We start from the raw sequence: 7,367 nt of genomic DNA on the forward strand, positions 1-7,367 counted from the left end.
AACTCTTGAGCCATGCAAGTGCATTACCCCTTATTCCATATCTGCTCATTTTATTGAGTAATGTCTGGTGATGGATGGTGTCAAATGCTTTTCTTAAGTCTACAAACACACCAACAGTGAATTCTGAATTGTCAGTTGCATTTGAAATGCTCTCAATAAGTTCGATTACTGCCATTGATGTTGACCTTTTAGCTCTAAAACCATATTGATGATTACTTAGCAGATGGTACTTATTTATAAAGCTGTCCAACCTATTCATAAACAGCTTTTCTAGGATTTTGGAAAATTGAGGGAGTAGTGAAATTGGTCTGTAATTGCTGAGTGATTGTTTGTCTCCGTTTTTGTATATAGGAATAACTTTTGCTGTTTTCATTTTGTCAGGGAAAATACCAGTTTGGAATGATAAATTGCAAATGTAGGTGAAAGGTCTTAAGATGACATCCATTATACTTTTAATTAAAGTTATGTCTATATTAGTGTGATCTGTCGATGTTTTATTTTTGAAGTTATTAACAATTGACAGTATTTCATAGTCATTTACAGCGCTAATAAAGATGGAGTGCGGGTTCATGTTGATCAGTCTTTCATCTAGGACATGCTTCTCTCTGGGCTCCAAGATCTCATTTGCAAGATTCGGTCCTACATTCACAAAATATTCATTAAATGCATCTGCCATCTCTTTTGGTCTGTCTATTGTTGTGTTGTTCTTATTAATGTAATTTGGGAGTTTTGCATTACTGGTGCCCTTCTTGATTATGTTGTTGAGTGTTTTCCAAGTACCTCGAATGTTGCTTTTGTTACGATCCAGTACCTTATAATAGTAGTCCTTTTTACTTACTCTAATAATGTTGGTGAGCTTGTTTTTATACATCGTGTATTCTTGTATGCTCCATTATAGATTAAATATCAAAATGTTTTTCTTTTGTAATTAATTTTCTGTGAATTGATCTGTTTGGTTGCTGTTGGCAACGTAGCCACTCGCCACATTGCTATCTGCCAGTGGCAGACAGCCGTTATTAATGTGCTTTATTATTTGTTCATTGTTAAAAATATACTGGTTAAAAATTGTTACAAATATAAATACTTGTTAAAAATGTGAAACCACTATACGATAAAATGTAAAAACAAAGCAGAGTAACATGATATACTGGTGGAGACTCTCTGCATGCAGTTGATCAACACACTGAGGAGATTTGTGTGTGTTTTTTTGTGTGCCAGAAAAACATTCGAGAGCAGTCCTGTGTCTGTCCTTCATCACCACCCAACACCATGGTTACACCAGCAACAACAAGAAAAGAAGATGGTCAGCAGTTAACAGGGAAACTAGTTCATCAGAAACACCGGCTCTGCTCCAGTCTGCACTCACTCCTCCTCAGCTATGTTAGCTGCTGCGTGCACGTGACTGGAGCGTGCACGTCAACTTGAAGGCAGCATTGACAGCTCTGACTCATCAGACACAGGTGACACTTTAAGAAAGCCAGGACAATTTGAACATGACCTGCTGTGACACGGTTCTCATTGTTTTTAAAGGAGTCATTAGCAGGAAGCTCCCAGTGTCATGCAGTCAGACAGGTTTATTTCTAATCCCAGAAAAACTTGAAAGCACCATAATTCTGAAAGATTTGCTCTTTAGGGCCAGTGGGTGGCTTTACTGGAGCCCAGGAAGAGATATTTTAGATCCTGGCAGCCGTGGAAATGTCTCTACCATAAGTAGCATTAGCATGGTAGCTCAGACAAGTCAATCAATCAATTCTTCCATATGAAAACAGAACAAACTCGTTTCTTCTGTTTATGGTGCAGATGCTGTGTAATGCTGAAGGTTTCTGCTTGAAAATCACTCCTGTTATTTCACTTTGAACAAGAAGTACAGTCTAATTTCAGTCTTAGCTTCAAAATTAAAGGCACGGATCCTCCACCATTCACAGGTTCATTTAGAATTTTCCATCCCTGTTCTGGAGACGTTCAGTTCAGGTTTGGTGCTTAATTCAAGAGATCCGTCTTGTCCATCAGTCTCTTGTTGTTGTTGGAGAGTTACCTGGTCAACCAGGGTGAGGAGCTAGTCGGTCTCGGAATGTCTGGACTTCAGCCATGTTGCTCAAGCAGATGAGAAATAACTGAAAAAATAACAGTTTCAACTAAAAAACAACAAGTTTGAAAAAATGCTAAGTAACTTCTTCTCTGCAGTTTTTTTGTTTGTTTTTGTTACTGTGTCAGCTTCATACTGACACCTGATGGACACCAGGGGAACTGCAGGTTGTTGAATGATCATAAAATAGTTCTTTAAAATAGTTTGAATGTTTTTTTAAAACTTTTTAATAAAATAACTGTGTTTTCCCATATTTATTATTATTATTATTATTATTATTATTATTGTTGTTGTTGTTGTTGATGTATTTTACAACTTTCAACTTAATGATTGATTACAGACTAACTGACTGGATGGAGTCCTTAATTGTTTTGGAAGTTTTGTTTTCTGCTAAGCTTCGTTTTTTTTTCAACAACCAGTCATGTACATGTAACCCTGCTGAAATGTAAAGATACATTTGAATAATATATAGTTCATGACTGATTTTTTAAAAAATAAGACTGTTAAAGGTGCTGTAGGCAGGATTTTGCTAGTCACTGCTAATTTTTCTGTGTTTTCTTTGGATTAAATGTTAGAGTATCCATTGATAATCCTTTAGGAGTGTAGCATAATTGCACTACTGCGAGGGCGCAGTGTTTCCATCTGTCTCTGTTCTGAGCTGAAAAGGAATCTCGACAGCTCCAGGTATCTTTGACCAATCAGAAGAGCCCATGAGGCTCTAACCGTGATTGGTCGAGGGGCGTTCGTCGCACATTCTTGTGGGAGGGACTTAACTTGCGTAAGGGCGTGATTTCAGAGAAAACAGGACAGGATTGGCTGTGCTGGGTTTCAAATCGCCATCTTACTTCGGTAACCCTAAACAAGATGGCGGAGATGCGGAATCCTGCCTACAGTACCTTTAAAAGCCTTATGTTTTTGTTGTGTTTAAAAATAGTTAAATTCATGTTCAATTGTGTTTGTAAAAGAGAATATTGTATTTCATGATATCAAACCAAAAGAACATTATTTCATTTTAAAGAAAAATAAATTATTATTATTCTATTATTTTGTTAAATCCAAGTTGTTTTGGTCATGAGACTTCACATCTCTGAGAGACGGCGTGAATGGATACATGTAAGAGGAAAGTGGATGAAAATAGTTTGTTTGGTGAGCTTTATTGCTCATTATGCTGAACTTTTCATTGCTTGTATACAATATTTTTTTTTTGTGATTAACATTTTATTAAGTTTTCCAATACACCACTCCATTGCAAATACAAATCGCAACAATTTCACTTCAGTACAATAGTAGAGCAGTGGCAGAACAAAAACTGACAATACAAATTAAAATAAAATAAAGTAAGATAAAATAATAAAATAAAATAAAATATATGTAAATAAAATCAAATTAAATAGAAAAAGAGGGGAAGGGGACATCTGGCAGGCAATTGTCTGCAACATGTAAACTATTTCTCACCCAGTGACCATATACTCTCCTTAGCTCATCCAATTCTGACTTTTAGGTTGGTCCCTGCATCTTGGAAAGGTACGATCCCCACTTCAGGTGAAAGCTCTCCATTTTATTCAGCAGTTTGTATGAAAGGCGTTCTAGTGCAGCCAATCTCCCCAGTTGGTTGTACCAAATAGTAACGGATGGTGTGGAGGGGGCCTTCCACTGAGAAATAATAAGCTTACGCCCCAGCATTAGAGCGGTCTGCACCCATTCAGCTGTACTGGATGGAAGATGTTTGAGGAGGGATGGATCACTTAGAATAAATAATCTAGGTAGGAAAGGAATGTCCTGCTGTATAACTGATTTGATAAATTCATAGATGTCAGTCCATAAACCCTGGATTCTTGGACAGTTCCATATCATATGGGTCAATGTGCCCACCTCAGTCTGACATCTCCAGCAATCTGGGGCCTGTATAAGGTTTGCTCTGTATAATCTATGAAGGGACCAGTAGATTCTATGTAATAGTTTGAATTGAACGAGTCTTGTTCTCAGTTCTCTAGATACCTTCTTTGTGTTCTGTAGGATCATAGCCCATTCCTGATCTGTAAAGGACACATTTAGGTCAGTTTCCCAGGCTGACCTCAAGGCAGGGAGCCCCTCATCTGTGGCTTCTAAAAGCATCAAATAGTATTTGGAAGCTTCATGACCCCCACCAAAAACCTTTCTAATAAAAGTAAGACAACTTATAGTTGGAGGTATGGAGGGGTATTCAAAAATCTGCAGAAGAAGATGTCGGAGCTGTAAGTATTTCCAAAACTGGCTCTGTGGAAGCTGATATTGAGCTTTAAGGTCATTAAATGATTTTAGAACTCCCCCCTCATATAGATCCCCAAGAACTAAAATTCCTCTCTGGGCCCATAGTTTCCAGAAAAATGGAGACCTATCAATACAGAGTTTGGGGTTAAGCCATATGGATGCCTCAGCGTGGAGATGGGGGCTAAAATTTAACAGCAAAGCTACTTTCTTCCATACCTCCTGCAGGAATGAAAGAATGGGGTGGGTCTGTGCCTCTGGTGAAAGCTTAATGGTAATGACATGCATTAGAGGGAGGGAAGTGCAGAGGAAACTCTCAAGAATAAACCATGGGGGAGCTCGTTCAGGAGGCAAGGCCCAGTGGATCATATGCCTGGGACTGAAGGCATAATGGTAAAGCGCTAAGTTCGGGACCCCCAGTCCACCCAATTCTACTGGTCGCTGCAATACTTTAAGCCTTATTTGCAATACCTTAAGCCTTATTCTGGGGCGCTTATTGTTCCATATGAACTGATTGCACAGTCTATCAAATTCATGAAAATACTTCGATGGAATCTTCAGTGGGAGTGCTTGCAGTAAGTAATTGAATCTTGGAGCACAGTTCATTTTAATTATATTGACCTTCCCCCAGAGAGAAAGAAATAGAGGGGACCATCGGATTATATCAGATTTAAATTTGTTTAGTAGAGGTTCAAAATTAACCTGGACTAGATCCGATAATAAATGGGGAAATGTAATACCCAAATATTTAATACCTGATTGAGGCCTTCCAAAATCTCCTGGTTGAAATAAATTTTTGGGACAATAGGCTGTCAAAGGGAGTGCTTCTGATTTTGCCCAATTAACTTTATATCCAGATATATTAGAAAACAGATTGATCATTTTGAAGAGAGCAGGAAGGGAACGCTTTGGCTGAGTTACTATGACCAAAGCATCGTCAGCATAAAGCATTAGCTTGTGACTACTGTTATGAATTTGTATACCGGGAAAATCTGGGTTTTTGCGGATTGCTGCTGCTAGAGGCTCCAAGGCCAATGCGAAAAGCAGGGGGCTCAGTGGGCAGCCTTGTCTTGTTCCTCTGTGGAGATCAAAGGGTCGTGAAATAATACGATTTGTTGACACCAAAGCTTTGGGGTTGTTGTAGAGAAGTTTGATCCAGCTGATAAATTTGGAGCCAAAGCCAAATGTCTCCAGGACATAAAACAGAAAGCGCCACTCTACCCTGTCAAACGCTTTGTCTGCATCCAGGGAGAGAGCTATGGCCGGGGAAAAGTCAGCAGTTGGGGATTTATTCTGGGTTGCCCACATAATATCGATAAGGCGTCTAATATTATTGGCAGAATTACGAGTGCGAATAAAACCAACTTGATCAGGGTGTACTAAGCTTGTCATGACCTTCTCCAACCTAGTCGCTAGGATTTTGGCTAAAATTTTGCAGTCGCAATTGATCAGACTGATTGGCCTGTAACTCTTGCAATCCAAAGAGTCTTTGTCTTTCTTTAAGACAAGGGAAATCAGCGCTTCTGACAGGGTCGGTGGTAGAGTGCCCTTGTCCAGCGCTTCATTAAACATAATCAGAAGTAAAGGGGAGAGCTCCTCAGCAAAAGTCCTATGAAATTCTGTTGTAAACCCATCCAAAACGGGGGCTTTGCTTGTTTTGAGACTTTTAATTACACCTAAGATCTCCTCGTTTTAGATAGGAGCCCCCAGTGAATCTGACTGTGTCTTTGAGAGTGTTGGAAGGCCAAGGGGGGAAAGAAAGCTATCGATCTCTGGAAGACTTGCTTGTAATTCAGAAGAACAGAGATGCATGTAAAACTCCCTAAAAACCTCATTTACTTCAGTGGAGTTTGATACCAAAGTACCATCCTGTGTTCTAATTGCTGGTATGATGGTCTGCGCTTCTCTCTGTTTAATATATCTGGCAAGGAATTTACCGCTCTTATCTCCATCTTCAAAGTGCTTCTGCCTTGCACAGAATAGGGAAAATTCCGCCTTTTGCTTGTATACAATATTTTAAAAGTAATTACTAGGCAAAGTAGCTATTGCATTACTTTAGAAAAAGAGTGTTTACATATGTCAGAATTTGGATTACCTCTTCATGGAACTTGAGTAATATGTTCAATTATTGATAATAAAACTGAATATATGATGAATGAAATAAATGAACTCTTGACAGAAGACTTGGCATATAGATTGATATATATCTAAAACCACCATATCAAATATTTGTAGGAGCTGGTTACCTGTCATGGCCATGATCTCAAGCCGCTCATTATGTGGCCAAGCAAGGGAGCCATACTTAAAAATATGCCCAAAATCTTCAAGTGTAATTTTAAAAGGTGTCGATGTATCATCGATTGTACAGACATTTTCGTAGCCAGACCCAATAATTTGACAGCCAGGCCCCAGACAAGTTCAAATTATAGACACAACAACACAATAATATACTTAATATACTTAATTCTCATCACTCCTGCAGGGGCAATTTGTTTTCTCTCTCCTGGTTGGGGTGAACGGGTATCGGAAAAACAAATTACTGTGGAGTCTGGTTTCTGAAAACTGTTGGGTCCAAAAAATGTTGGATTTATCACCTGAAGAAAATAGCCAGAGTCCGCCCGTTTCTCTCTCAGGCCAGTACAGAGGTGCTAATGCATGCTTTTATCTCTTGTAGATTAGATTATTGTAATGCCTTGCTCTCTGGTCTTCCCCAAAAGAACATTTCAAACTTACAACTATTACAAAACTCAGCCGCTCGCGCGCTGACGAGGACCAGGGGGCGGCCCCACATTACACCGGTTTTACAGTCGCTGCATTGGCTCAATGTCCGTTTCAGGATCGATTTTAAAGTTCTCTTATTAGTTTTTAAATGTCTTAACGGCCTTGCGCCTTCTTATTTAACTGATTTGTTTTTACCCTATCGACCCTCGCGGGCCCTGAGGTCCTCTGGCAACGGCTTATTGTGTGTTCCTAAAACTAGAACCAAGACTCATGGCGAGGCGGCTTTTAGCCTCTACGGCCCCCGCCTGTGGAA

Source organism: Salarias fasciatus, unplaced genomic scaffold (assembly GCF_902148845.1).
Source record: "Salarias fasciatus unplaced genomic scaffold, fSalaFa1.1, whole genome shotgun sequence".
In the NCBI taxonomy this organism is placed as follows: domain Eukaryota; kingdom Metazoa; phylum Chordata; class Actinopteri; order Blenniiformes; family Blenniidae; genus Salarias; species Salarias fasciatus.